General features: G+C 39.2%; 1 protein-coding gene across 3 annotated transcripts in view; it reads right to left on the reverse strand.

Annotated features, from left to right (window-relative positions):
- The window catches only part of KIAA1328 (KIAA1328 ortholog), a 424,271-nt gene that overhangs the window by 238,340 nt on the left and 170,122 nt on the right, over positions 1-15,809 (reverse strand). The gene's annotated exons all lie outside the window — the stretch shown is intronic.

Genomic DNA, 15,809 nt, shown 5'->3' on the forward strand with positions numbered 1-15,809 from the left:
GAACTGAATGATAGCCAATTCATCTTGTAAATAGACATAAACTTACAGTATTGATATTACACTACTATAAATGTGCTTTCTCTTCTTAAGATTTCATCAATAGTATTTTCTTTTCTCTAGCTTCCTTTGTTATAAGAATATGGTATGCAACAAATATAACACACAAAATATGTGCTAGTCAGCTGTTTATGATATCAGTTAAGATCATCACGACCCAGATAATCATGATGGTGTGATCACTCACCTAGAGCCAGACATCCTGGAATGTGAAGTCAAGTGGGCATTGGAAAGCATCGCTATGAACAAAGCTAGTGGAGGGGATGGAATTCCAGTTGAGCTGTTTCAAATCCTGAAAGATCATGCTGTGAAAGTGCTGCACTCAATATGCCAGCAAATTTGGAAAACTCAGCAGTGGCCACAGGACTGGAAAAGGTCAGTGTTCATTCCAATCCCAAAGAAAGGCAATAGCAAAGAATGCTCAAACTACCACACAATTGCACTCATCTCACACGCTAGTAAAGTAATGCTCAAAATTCTCCAAGCCAGGCTTCAGCATTACGTGAACCGTGAACTTCCTGATGTTCAAGCTGGTTTTAGAAAAGGCAGAGGAATCAGAGATCAAATTGCCAACATCCATTGGATCATCGAAAAAGCAAGAGAGTTCCAGAAAAACATCTATTTCTGCTTTATTGATTATGCCAAAGCCTTTGACTGTGTGGATCACAATAAACTGTGGAAAATTCTGAAAGAGATGGGAATACCTGACCACCTGACCGGCCTCTTGAGAAACCTATATGCAGGTCAGGAAGCAAGTTAGAATTGGACGTGGAACAACGGACTGGTTCCAAATCGGAAAAGGAGTATGTCAAGGCTGTATATTGTCACCTTGCTTATTTAGCTTATAGACAGAGTACATCATGAGAAACGCTGGACTAGAAGAAGCACAAGTTGGAATCAAGATTGCCAGGAGAAATATCAATAACCTCAGATATGCAGATGACACCACCCTTATGGCAGAAAGTGAAGAGGAACTCAAAAGCCTCTTGATGAGAGTGAAAGAGGAGAGTGAAAAAGTTGGCTTAAAGCTCAACATTCAGAAAATGAATCATGGCATCTGGTCCCATCACTTCATGGGAAATAGATGGGGAAACAGTGGAAACAGTGTCAGACTTTATTTTGGGGGGCTCCAAAATCACCGCAGATGGTGATTGTAGCCATGAAATTAAAAGACGCTTACTCTTTGGAAGAAAAGTTATGACCAACCTAGATAGTATATTCAAAAGCAGAGACATTACTTTGCCAACAAAGGTCCGTCTAGTCAAGGCTGTGGTTTTTCCAGTGGTTATGTATGGATGTGAGAGTTGGACTGTGAAGAAGACAGCGCGCCGAAGAATTGATGCTTTTGAACTGTGGTGTTGGAGAAGACTCTTGAGAGTCCCTTAGACTGCAAGGAGATCCAACCAGTCCATTCTGAAGGAGATCAGCCCTGGGATTTCTTTGGAAGGAATGATGCTAACGCTGAAACTCCAGTACTTTGGCCACCTCATAAGAAGAGTTGACTCACTGGAAAAGACTGTGATGCTGGGAGGGATTGGGGGCAGGAGGAGAAGGGTACAACAGAGGATGAGATGGCTGGATGGCATCACGGACTCGATGGACGTGAGTCTGAGTGAACTCCGGGAGTTGGTGATGGACAGGGAGGCCTGGTGTGCTGCGATTCATGGGGTCGCAAAGAGTTGGACACGACTGAGCGACTGAACTGAACTGAAGGATCAACAGTGGGCTATTATTAGCAGTTAAGTTTTTTGGAGTCAAAATTTATATGCACATTTTCAACCTTGTGGGGGTTTAGCACAGTTTGCAACCAAACAAACTTGGGACCAGAATGTAGAGAGAGTATGATGTAGCGAGGCTGGAGTAGCTCTGCCCTGGTTTAAACTCTGCTCCAGCCTAACGAGGAAAAACCAGCCGATTTGGGGTCTCTGCCTTTAAGTTCTGCTATGACTCGAATAAAATTTTTTAAAAATCTAATTTTCACATTGTTCAAGGGTCAATTATGATTAAGTATCAGCGAAGTCAGGTATCTAGAAAACAGAAAATAAAGATATAAATTTCCATAGAACAAAGTAGAATCTTAACTAGAGAAATATGTCCTAAGAACTTAACTAAATTCCAGATACTCAAATACCACTATGGCATACCATTTGCTTAATTTCTCCCGTGGCAGGCAGCTTTTCTGACGGCCCCAGGGATCACAGCCTGTCTCCTGCAACTCTTGCCCTTGTGTGTGAGCATCACCCCTGCACATAGGCAGGACCTGTGACTTGCTTCTACTACAGCAAAGGTGGTAAAATGTCATCCCTACAGTTAGGCTATATAAACAGGAACTTGTCTTGCTAGTAGATGCTACTGCCTTCTTGGCTTACCTGTTCTGATGAAACCAACAGCCACACTGGAGAGGTCTACATGACAAGGAACTGAGGTTGGCCTCCAGCCAAGAGTCAGGCAGGAACTGAGGCCTGCAGTTCAAAAGCCCACAAGGAACTGATTCTTTGCAACTACATGTAAGCGTGGGAAGCGGATCCTCCCCCAGGCTGTCAACACCTTTACTGTAGTCTACAGGAGACCTTGAAGCAAAGGAACCAGCCAAGACTTGACTGGAATTCGGACCCAGAGAAACTGTGTGATAATAAGTGTGTTTTATTTTGCTATCTTTTGAAGTAATTTGTTACAGAGAATAGATGACTAATACATCATCTTTAAAGCACGTGTATCTGATAGTCTGGTTACATTAATTAAATGACATTCAATATGTAAAACTAAATGGCCTAAAATATAGATGTTATATGGTTAGCTCAGCTCACTTGTGGTATTCCAATCAATAGTTCAGAGAACATAGTTTGTTGAGAATATAAAACAAATCTTGGTAGCAAATAACTTCAGAGTAACTTAAACTGTATACTTTACTTTCACTGTATGTTTTAAATTAACAGACTTTTAAAGAGCAGTTTTAGACTTAAAAATTGAGCAGATAATTCTCATTTATTCCCTCACTCCTCCTCATGGTTTCCCTGATTTTTTAACATCTTCCATCTGCCCAATAAATTTGCTACAATTTAAAAAATTTCATTTCTTTATTTGGCTGTACCAGATCTTAGTTGTGGCATGTGGGATCTAATTCCCTGACCAGCGATTGAACCTGGGTCCCTTGCATTGGGAGCAAGGAGTTTTAGTCACTTGACCACCAGGGAAGTTCCATGAATTTGTTACAATGTATTAGCCAATTTGATGAATTATTATTACCTAAAGTCCATAAAATCAGCAGTGTATATTAGTGTTCACTCTTTGTGTCTCTGTGTTACACAGCTCTATGGATTTTGACAAACGTTTTGGTTATAACCCCCACGTTCCGTCTCCCTGACTGCAGCCAACTACAGATCATTTTACTGTCTGCATGGTTTTGCCTTTTCACTATACTTAGAGGTCTGATCTCTCACAGTGATAGAGCTTACTCTTTCCAGACCAGATAATATATAATGAGTCAGGGACAGTAAGTGTGAATAAGTATTCATGCTTCTCATGTTCCCCATTAGAGTTGAGAATTCTCATCTTCTTTATGACAGTTATCCTCATTTACATTCAGCTAATTCTGCATTTTGATAAAGCATTACTTTCTTTGGTCAGTCTCTCTCACATTCTTTATATCATCTATTTTCCTACAATAAATACAAGTTTAAATCATCAAATTTTAAGTTCACTTTCCGGGTAAAGGATATTACAACAGCAGACAAGCTGAAATTCTATGTACTGGGCTTAAGAAAGTATCTGGTTGATAGTGGTAGGAGACACAGGTATTGGCTTTCTAATTCTTTGCTTACCTCAATCTGCACAGTGACACAAAAATTCAATAGGCATAGTCATCTTAGGATTCAAAATTCACATAGCACAGTAAGCTACATGCAGACCACATAGCCTTGCCTGCACCCACGACCTTTGCTATCATGATTCATTCCACAGGATCACATTTTAAATAAATCTATGTCAAAATAAATCCTACAAACACTTTTAATATTAATTTCCCTTAAACCAAGAATCTTTGCAACATAACTGATATAATACCAGATTTATTAGCTTCACCCATCTGTCAAGGGCAGTATTTCTTATTCTGTTTCCTTGGCTATCAAAAGTATATATTTTATTGACTAGCATTGTTTATTGACTTAAGGGTACAGCTGTTAAAGTGATGTGGCAATCAATCCTACAAGCACAGTGAATTTACCAGCAAGATATCCAGACATTTCAAGATGGTCTTTATATTATGGTTCCAAAAAGCAAAGCTTCAGGCACTATTTTAGGATCTCTTGATTTTTGTAGTTACTTGAATACTAGAACATTCACTGGTTTTTCTTTTTTTTTCTTTCTTTTTTTACTTTTATTTTTTTTACTTTACAATATTGTATTGGTTTTGCCATATATCAACATGAATCCACCACAGGTGTACACATGTTCCCCATCCTGAAACCCCCTCCTGTCTCCCTCCCCATACCATCCCTCTGGGTCATCCCAATGCACCAGCCCCGAGCATTCTGTATCATGCATCAAACCTGGACTGGCGATTCGTTTCACATATGATATTAAACATGTTTCAATGCCATTCTCCTAAATCATCCCACCCTCGCCCTCTCCTACCAAGTCCAAAAGACTGTTCTATACATCTGAGTCTCTTTGCTGTCTCGCATACAGGTCTATCGTTACCATCTTTCTAAATTCCATATATATACGTTAGTATACTGTATTGGTGTTTTTCTATCTGGCTTACTTCACTCTGTATAATAGGCTCCGGTTTCATCCACCTCATTAGAACTGATTCAAATGTATTCTTTTTAATGGCTGAATAGTACTCCATGGTGTATATGTACCACAGCTTTCTTAAACCATTCATCTGCTAATGGAAATCTAGGTTGCTTCCATGTCCTGGCTATTATAAACAGTGCTGCGATGAACATTGGGGTACATGTGTCTCTTTCAATTCTGGTTTCCTTGGTGTGTATGCCCAGCAGTGGGATTGCTGGGTCATAAGGCAGTTCTATTTGCAGTTTTTTAAGGAATCTCCACACTGATCTCCATAGTGGCTGTACTAGTTTGCATTCCCCAACAGTGTAAGAGAGTTCCCTTTTATCCACACCCTCTCCAGCATTTATTGCTTGTAGACTTTTGGATAGCAGCCATTCTGACTGGCGTGAGATGGTACCTCATTGTGGTTTAGATTTGCATTTCTCTGATAATGAGTGATGTTGAGCAACTTTTCATGTGTTTGTTAGCCATCTGTATGTCTTCTTTGGAGAAATGTCTGTTTAGTTCTTCGGCCCATTTTTCGACTGGGTCATTTATTTTTCTGGAATTGAGCTGCAGGAGTTGCTTGTATACTTTTGAGATTAATTCTTTGTCAGTTGCTTCATTTGCTATTATTTTCTCCCATTCTGAAGGCTGTCTTTTCACCTTGCTTAAGAGTTTCCTTTGTTGTGCAGACGCTCTTAATTTTAATTAGGTCCCATTTGCTTATTTTTGCTTTTATTTCCAATATTCTGGGAGGTGGGTCATAGAGGATCCTGCTGTGATTTATGTCAGAGAGTGTTTTGCCTTGTTCTCCTCTAGGAGTTTTATAGTTTCTAGCCTTACATTTAGATCTTTAATTCATTTTGAGTGTATTTTTGTGTATGGTGTTAGAAAGTGTTCTAGTTTCATTCTTTTACAAGTGGTTGACCAGTTTTCCCAGCACCACTTGTTAAAGAGATTGTCTTTTATCATTGTATATTCTTGCCTCCTTTGTCATATGTACCATAAAAGTAATACTTTATTCTTCTTAATTAAAGGCAGTACTTCTGGTTACTATTAATTGCATAAGACTAACTGAAATACTGTGATCAATATTGAAGTTAAGGTGGTCATTGTAATATGCATAAAAAACACTGCACCTGAAGAACAAAATCTGACATTGAGAAAAATTAATATACAATGTTAGGTTTCAAAAAAGGTGTCTGCAATTTTCAAATAATGTTGAAGTTAAGTTTTGTGCATGGTGTGAAGGGTTTCAATTCACCTTTTCTGCACATGTCCAATTGTCCTATTGATGCCTGTTGAAAAGATTATTTTATACCCATTGGATTGTGTTGGCACTTTTGTTGAAAATCAACTGACCATAATTGCTAGAGTTTATTTCTAAATCCACAATTCTGTACCATTGATCTAAATGTCCATCATTATGGCAGCACTATATTCTTGAATACTGAAGTTTTCTATTTCTGTATAACAAATTATCACAAACAGCAATTTACAATAAAACAAATTTACTACCTCACAGTTCTACAGGTCAGCAGTTCAAGCAAGTTTGACTAGGTTCTTTGCTTAACTTCTCACAAGACTGAAATCAAGCTGTCAGCTAGGCTATGCTCTAATGGGAAATATCTGATGAAGAACCTGCTTCCAAGCCCAGGCTGTTGATAGAATGCAGTTCCTTGTGGTGGGAAGACTTAAGTCACTATTTTCTTGCTATTGGTCAGAGACAATTCTCAGCTTCTAATCCTTTCAATCTTCAAAGCCAGCAATGGTATGCTGAATACCATTCTTATGTTTCAAACCTCCCTGGCTAGGGAAAACCCTCATTTTTCTCATGTAATTAGGTTAACTGCACCTAGATAATCTCCTTTTTACTATAACACCCCTCAAAGAGGTCCTTTTCATTATACGGGACTGGAATGCAAAAGTGGGAAGTCGAGAAACACCTGGAGTAACAGGCAAATTTGGCCTTGGAGAACAGAATGAAGCAGGGCAAAGGCTAATAAGAGTTCTTCCAAGAGAATGCACTGGTCATCATAGCAAATACCCTATTTGAACAACACAAGAGAAGACTTTACATATGGACATCATCAGATGGTCAACACCAAAATCAGATTGATTATATTCTTTGCATCCAAAGATGGAGAAGCTCTATACAGTCAGCAAAAACAAGACCGGGAGCTGACTGTGGCTCAGATCATGAACTCCTTATTGTCAAATTCATACTTAAATTGAAGAAAGTGGGGAAAACCACTAGACCATTCAGGTATGACCTAAATCAAATCCCTTATGACTAGACAGTGGAAGTGACAAATAGATTTAAGGGACTAGATCTGATAGAGTGCCTGATGACCTATGGATGGTGGTTCATGACATTGTACAGGAGATAGGAATCAAGACCATCCCCAAGAAAAAGGAATGCAAAAAAGTAAAATGGCTGTCTGAGGAGGCCTTGCAAATAGCTGTGAAAAGAAGAGAAATGAAAAGCAAAGGAAAAGGAAAGATATACCCATTTGAATTCAGAGTTCCACAGAATAGCAAGGACAGATAAGAAAGCCTTCCTCAGCGATCAATGCAAAGAAAAAGAGGAGAACAACAGAATGGGAAAGACCAGAGATCTCTTCAAGAAAATTAAAGATACCAAGGGAACATTTCAGGCAAAGATGGGCTCAATAAAGGACAGAAATGGTAGGGACCTGACAGAAGCAGAAGATATTAAGAAGAGGTGGCAAGAATACACAGAAGAACTGTAAAAAAAAGATCTTCACGACTCAGATAATCACAATGGTGTGATCACTCACACTCACCTACAGCAAGACATCCTGGAATGTGAAGACAAGTGGGCCTTAGAAAGCATCACTATGAAGACAGTGGAGGTGATGGAATTCCAGTTGAGCTGTTTCAAATCCTGAAAGATCATGCTGTGAAAGTGCTGCACTCAATATGCCAGCAAATTTGGAAAACTCAGCAGTGGCCACAGGACTGGAAAAGGTCAGTTTTCATTCCAATACCAAAGAAAGGCAACCCAAAGAATGCTCAAACTACCACACAATTGCACTCATCCCACATGCTAGTAAAGTAATGCTCAAAATTCTCCAAGCCAGGCTTCAGCAATATGTGAACTGTGAACTTCCAGACTTTCAAGCTCATTTTAGAAAAGGCAGAGGAACCAGAGATCAAATTGCCGACATCTGCTGGATCATCGAAAAAGCAAGAGAGTTCCAGAAAAACATCTCTTTCTGCTTGACTATACCAAAGCCTTTGACTGTGTGGATCACAAGAAACGGGAAAATTCTGAAGGAGATGGGAATACCAGACCACCTGACCTGTCTCTTGAGAAACCTGTATGCAGGTCAGGAAGCAACAGTTAGACTGGACATGGAACAACGGATTGGTTCCAAATAGGAAAAGGAGTACGTCGAGGCTGTATATTGTCCCCTGCTTATTTAACTCATATGAGAAATGCTGGGCTGGAGGAAGCACAAGCTGGAACTAAGATTGCCAGGAGAAATATCATAACTTCAGATATGCAGATGACACCACTTTTACGGAAGAAAGTGAAAAAGAACTAAATAGCCTCTTGATGAAAGTGAAAGAGGAGAGTGAAAAAGTTGGCTTAAAGCTCAACATTCAGAAAACGAAAATTATGGCATCTGGTCCCATCACTTCATGGGAAATAGATGGGGAAACAGTGGCTGACTTTATTTTTTGGGGCTCCAAAATCACTGCAGATGGTGACTGCAGCCATGAAATTAAAGGACGCTTACTCCTTGGAAGGAAAGTTATGACCAACCTAGAGAGCATATTAAAAGCAGAGACATTTCTTTGTCAACAAAGGTCCATCTAGCCAAAGCTATGGTTTTTGCAGTAGTCATGTATGGACGTAAGAGTTGGACTATAAAGAAAGCTGAGCACTGAAGAATTGATGCTTTTGAACTGTGGTGTTAGAGAAGACTCTTGAGAGTCCCTTGGACTGAAAGGAGCTCCAACCAGTCCATCCTACAGGAGATCAGTCCTGGGTGTTCATTGGCAGGACTGATGTTGAAGCTGAAACTCCAATACTATGGCCACCTGATGCGAAGAGCTGACTCATTTGAGAAGACCCTGATGCTGGGAAAGATTGAGGGCAGGAGAAGACAACAGAGGATAAGATGGTTGGATGGCATCACCGACTCAATGGACATGGATTTGGACAGACTCTGGCAGTTGGTGATGGATAGGGAGGCCTGGCATGCTGTGGTTCATGGGGTCGCGAAGAGTCGGACACGACTGAGCGACCGAACTGCACTGAATAACATAACACAACATGGGAGTGAAACCATTTCATCAGGGGTCAAAAGACATGCAAATTAGGTTAAAATTCTATCTACATACTGTACCTTTAGTGTAAAGATTAAAGTTAGAGTGATCTTATACTTCACTGTTCTTTCACAAATTATTTCTGTCTATTAGTGTCCCTTTGCATTTCTATATAAATTTTAGGATCATCTTATCAATTTCTGGGAAAAAGAAATACGCTGCAGTTTGCAACAAACCTATAAACAAATTTGTGGAAAATTACCATCTTAATAGCACTGAGTCTACAATCCATGAACAGGCAATAGTATCTTAGATCTTTAATTTCTCTTAGCAATGCTTTATTATTTTCAGTGTTTTATTGCACTGCTTTTCTTAAATACATACATTTTTGAATTGTTCATTGACAGTAAATAGACATAGAGTTGCATACTGATCTTGTATCCTGCAAACCAGCTGAACTGATTTATTCTATCAGTTTGTGTGGTGTGTGTGTCTGGATTTCTTAAGATTTTCTACATATAAGATTATGCTGTCAACAAATAAAGATGGTCTTATTCCAGTAATACAGAGAAAATTTCCTCCAACAGAGCTTCCTTCTGTCTTCTTCCCTCGTGCAAGTACACACACATACATACACACAAAGTCTTATATCTTATAAGCCCAACAATACAGTTTTATAATTTTTGTTTTATTCAGGTGACTTTTATGTTGTCTATTTAAGAAAATAAAGATATATAATTACTTTTACCAGTGTTCTATTTCTTTATGTGAATTTGAGTTACTGTCTATGTCATTTTCTTTCATCTAAACAGACTTCTATTAGTATTTATTGTAAGGCAGGTAAGCCAGCAATAAATTCTCTCTGTCTCTATTTATTTAGGAGTGCCTTACTGTCACTTTCATTGCTGAAGGATACTTTTGCCTGACTGTCCGTTTTTTTCCCCTTCAGCTCTTTGAATACGCCATCCCACTGCCTCTTTCTTCCACTGTTTCTGATGAGAAGTTGGCTGTTAATCACATCTTTTTTCCATCTACGAATCTTTTATTCCATGAAGAATTCTGCAGTACACTTGAGTCAAACATGTAACAGATATCCCAAGAGCATGACATTTTTGATTTGGCTTCTTTGTTAGTTAGAAGTGTGGTGACACTTCTGGACTGCCAAGAAAATCTGGGTTTATATAACAAACTCAAAGATATCTTAGTAAAGACAGAAATAAAATAAATATTACATATTAAAATACATTAAGTAAATCAGATAGAAGGTACTAGAAGAAGAAGAATGGGAAGGAGCTTTATTACTGCATGCCTATATGCGGTAGTTAAACAAAAAAAATGTTAACCAAAGGAATATATGAAAATAATCACAGTACAGGAAGTTGTCTCAAGACATTGTGGTCCGAAGTGCTACAAAACTCTTTAACAAACTATTGAGACAGCAGTAATAGAAACACAGAAACAATTAAACATGCACTCAGCAGTGATTTATCTTTATTATGGTTCAGATTCTGTCTAGTCCATGACCCAGACCTAAATAGAGAAATACAGAAGAAGTAATCACGGGAAAAATGGAAAAATTTCTATAAAAGGCCTTTTACCAGATCAGAACAACAGATATTCATTAATATCCACTGCCCATGGCTAAAAAGTAATGGAGATTTTATCCATTTAGTAGAAAAGGGAGAAATCTCAAGATGATTCCAAATCTACCTTTTAATATCCACTTGGCAAAAAAATGAAGAGTTGAGAAAAACAGTAAGTCAATCTTGCATAGGGACATTTTCAAACTACAGTGGGAAAAGCTATTTAACATGCAGCCTAGGTTTTAATATAGAGTTCTGTGGAAATACTATACCATTCCTGAAACGATACAGCTTATCAAATAAGATTAAAATAGGGGACTTCCCTGGTGGTCTAGTGCCTAAGACTCCATGCTCCTGATGCAAGGGGCTTGGGTTGGAATCTTGGTAAGAGAACTAGATCTCACATGCCACAACTAAAGGTCCCATCTGCTGCAACTAAGACCCAGCACAGTCAAATAAATAAAAATAAACATCTTTATAAAAAGATTAAAAAAGAAGTTATAAGCATCATAGTTTAAGATGACATTAAGTTCAAGTTCACAGAAAAAGAAATTAACACTCACCTGTGATAAGAAGAGCTATATTCTAAAATGTACACTGATAAAAACTATGCTTACTGGATCCTCCCATGGCCAAGAACCAAGGTTATATTTGTTAAGTACTGTTTCTTAAGGATCAGGAAATGGAGTCACAGACACACATCAGTGAGGTGTCTCAGTCTAAATAGAGTAAGTTAAACCTCTTTCTAGATTCCACAGTGAAGAATTTGTAAGGCTGAACAAATTATAAGATGAATGGAGAATGTAAATTCATCTTTGAGGCAAAGCAAGAAAGAGGACCAGGGAAAAGCAAGGAAAAAATTTACTTTGTAAATGGAGCAACTTCTTTTCAACCAAATGGCAAAAGTAAAAAGAAAACCATAAGCTAGGGCATTCTTCATAAGAACTGCAGATTTAATAAAACTATACACAAAACCTATAATAAGCAACTTGAGCCACATGGCAACCAACACAAAGAAGAAACTGAGCAAGTCTCTTAAAGTCAAATGAATGTCTCCTGAAAAATGAATTGCTGCATCTCCATCACAAAATCTAAAGATGAGTTTTAAAAAACCTTACGTTGATCGTAGACATTCTGACTGGTGTGAAGCTGGAGAGGGTGTGGAGAAAAGGGAACCCTCCTACACTGTTGGTAGGAATGCAAACTAGTACAGCCACTATGGAGATCAGTGTGGAGATTCCTTAAAAAATTGCAAATAGAACCACCTTATGACCCAGCAATCCCACTGCTGGGCGTACACACCGAGGAAACCAGAATTGAAAGAGACACATGTACCACAATGTTCATTGCAGCACTGTTTATAATAGCCAGGACATGGAAACAACCTAGATGTCCATCAGCAGATGAATGGATAAGAAAGCTGTGGTACATATACACAATGGAGTATTACTCAGCCATTAAAAAGAATACATTTGAATCAGTTCTGTTGAGATGGATGAAACTGGAGCCGATTATACAGAGTGAAGTAAGCCAGAAAGAAAAACACCAATACAGTATACTAACACATATATATGGAATTTAGAAAGACGGCAATGATGACCCTGTATGCAAGACAGCAAAAGAGACACAGATGTGTAGAGCGGACTTTTGGACTCAGAGGGAGAGGGCGAGGGTGGGATGATTTGGGAGAATGGCACTGAAACATGTATACTATCATGTAAGAAACGAATCGCCAGTCCAGGTTCAATGCAGGATACAGCATGCTTGGGGCTGGTGCACGGGGATGACCCAGAGATGTTATGGGGAGGGAGGTGGGAGGGGGGTTCATGTTTGGGAACGCATGTATACCCGTGGTGGATTCATGTCAATGTATGGCAAAACTAATACAGTATTGTAAAGTAAAATAAAGTAAAAATAAAAATTAAAAAATAAATAAAATCAACAATGAAAAAAAATAGAAAAAAAAAACCTTACGTTGAGAACAAATAAAATTTTACATCTACCTAACACTATGGCTACTCACAGAAAAATCAAACAGCGTTTCCCACCATCTCTAGTAGATTTGTGCTCTGATATAAAAAACTGGATTTCAGATTAAGATCCAAAAGAGGGTTAGTTGCAGAAACAAGGGTATTTAAAGCAAGTTTTCCATATATCTATATTTTAGCGATCTCCAAGTTTTTCTTGTCTTTCTCTCAAGAAAATACAGAGTCAGGTCGTTTGGGCTCTTATCTTGATTTCCCAGGGCTTCCCAGGTGACTCAGTGTTAAAGATTCTGCCTGCCAAGCAGGAAACATGAGTTTAATCCCTGGGTTGGGAAGATCCCTTAGAGAAGGAAATGGCAACTCTCTCCAGTATTCTTGCCTGGGAAATCCCACAGACAAGGAGGAGCCTGGCGGGCTACAGTGCATGGGGTTGCAGAGTCAGACAGGATTTAACGACTAAACAGCAGTTGCTTGATTTCCCGACTTGCTACCTAGATGACCTGGACAAATCTCTTCCTCTGCCTCGGGCTCCTCCTCTGTAAAATAACTTTATTGGGCTACCGAGGGACTAAATGTTTTAATGTACGTTAAGAGCTAAGAACAGTACCAGTACATAGTATGTTCCACATTAAATATTGTTAAATAAAATTAAATATTTATTAAGCCAAAATATATTAGTCTCTGCGTGTACAAAAACCAACAGGATGCTTGTTTTCAAAAAAGCTTGGTGAAAGAGAAGGATGAATGAACAGTGATTACAAAAGAATAAGAACGGTGCTATGATAGAGATGAGCAGTCTATTTGTGAGCACATGATGAGGACATCTAACTTCAGCACATCCTCACTCAGAGTGCGCACAGCGAGTGATGCCTTTACTGACAGCAAGTAGACGTGTCCACCAGATTCACCCAGGTTCCAAGATGTCGAGTGAGAAAGTGCTTACCTTGGTTTAGCTAGAAGAAGCCTGTCACAAAGAACAAGTCAGGTAATATAGGTGACAACTGCCACATAGTGTTCAAAAGGAAACTTATTTTCCCCCTCCAGGTTCCAATCATAGACCCTACAAGTGGCCTTAATTTCATTCAAACAGTAAAGCCTACAAGTGATATGACCACCAGGCACTTCCTGAAAACTTGGTTTTAAATTTTTCTCATGATAAAGTTAAAATGAAAATTCAAAAGTATCTCCTTTTGAGAATATACTTTCTCCATTCCTTTGACCAATAATTTTTAATATCTGTTATTTTTTTTTTAAGTTTTGCTCCTCAAGTTTAAGGTTAGGTAAGAGAAGCAGTGGCTGGCTGCTAGGGAAATGTCCAAGAGTCAGTAGTTTAAACATAAAACACTATTCCTTGAGGAAGTTTTGCTCTCTCCTGCCTCATTTTCAGTTCACTTCAGTTCAGTTCAGTTGCTCAGTCTTGTCAACTCTTTGTGACCCCATGGACTGCAGCATGCCAGGCTTCCCTGTCCATCACCAACTCCTAGAGCTTGCTCAAACTCCTGTCCATTGAGTCCAGGATGCCATCCAATCATCTCATCCTCTGTCATCCCCTTCTCCTCCTGCCTTCAATCTGTCCCAGCATCAGGGTCTTTTCCAATGAGTCAGTTCTTCACATCAGGTGGCCAAAATATTGGACTTTCAGCTTTAGCATCAGTCCTTCTAGTGAATATTCAGAACTGATTTCCTTTGGGATTGGCTGGTTTGATCTCCTTGCAGTCCAAGGGATTCTCAAGAGTCTTCTCCAACACCACAGTTCAGAAGCATCAATTCTTTGGTGCTCAGCTTTCTTTATAGTCCAACTCTCACATCCATACATGACAACTGGAAAAACCATAGCTTTGACTACACAGACCTTTGTCAGCAAAGTAATGTCTCTGCTTTTTAATATGCTGTCTAGGTTGGTCATAGCTTTTCTTCCAAGGAGCAAATGTCTTTTAATTTCAAGCTGCAGTCACCATCTGCAGTGATTTTGGAGCCCAAGAAAATAAAGTCTGTCACTGTTTCCTCATCTATTTGCTTTGAGGTGATGGGACTGGATGCCATCATCTTATGTTTTTTGAATGTTGAGTTTTAAGCCAGCTTTTTCACTCTCCTCTTTTTAGAAGGAGATAGAAAAAGGGCTGGGCCTCCATAATCCAGATGTCTTTAGAGTCCCCTAATGACTATTTCTTGACTCTCAGTTTCTATCCTTGTGTGTGTGTGTGTTAGTCACTTAGTCATGTCCGACTCTTTGTGGCCCCATGGACTGTATCCCACAAGGCTCCTCTGTCCATGGGATTCTCCAGGCAAGAATAATGGAATGAGTTGCCATATCCTTCTGCAGTCTCTATCCTTAACTACTGGCAATTGAAAAGTCCCTCTGCCTTTCCTCCAATACTCTGGTCAGTGTTCCTGTGCCCTGTAACACCTATGCCATGGACAGGGAGGGAGTGGAAATGCAAAAGCAGAGCTCAGAAGTCTTAACTTCATGCTGTAGTTTTCTCTAGCCCACTCATGAGAGCAGTAGACAAGGGCCACCTTAAAGTACACCTGCCCTTTTGCAAAGTGGAAAAACAAACCAGACAAGCAAGATTAGCTGCTACCTTCTCTGCCTCATTTCACAGCCTAAGTTTTCAGAAAACAGAACCAAAGAAAATTTTTCTAAAGTTAGAATACAAATAAACCACTCATACTTTTGTTGTTTCTTATAAATATTGTAGACTTCAAAAAAGGGGGAGGATATATTAAAGGTCTAAGATATACCACATTCCAGCAAAATTATTATTCTTTCTTTTTACTTGCCTCCTAGGTGGTGCTAGTGGTAAAGAACCTGCCTGTCAACGCAGGGGAAGTACAAGATGCAGGTTCAGTCCCTGGGTTGGGAAGATCTCCTGGAGAAGGAAATGGCAACCCACTCCAGTATTCTTGCCTAGAGAATACCATGGACAGAGGAGCCTGGCAGGCTATAGTCCATAGGGGTCACAAAAAGTTGGACACAACTGAAGTGACTCAGCACGCAGGCAGGCATGTCAAAACTTGAGGTTCAAAACTGGAGTTTTCTTGACCAAAACTGTTAACCCATCTGAGACAGGTGTCTTTAGGTTGAATAAAACTTAGAAGGGTTACA

Source organism: Capricornis sumatraensis, chromosome 21 (genome assembly GCF_032405125.1).
Source record: "Capricornis sumatraensis isolate serow.1 chromosome 21, serow.2, whole genome shotgun sequence".
Classification (NCBI taxonomy): domain Eukaryota; kingdom Metazoa; phylum Chordata; class Mammalia; order Artiodactyla; family Bovidae; genus Capricornis; species Capricornis sumatraensis.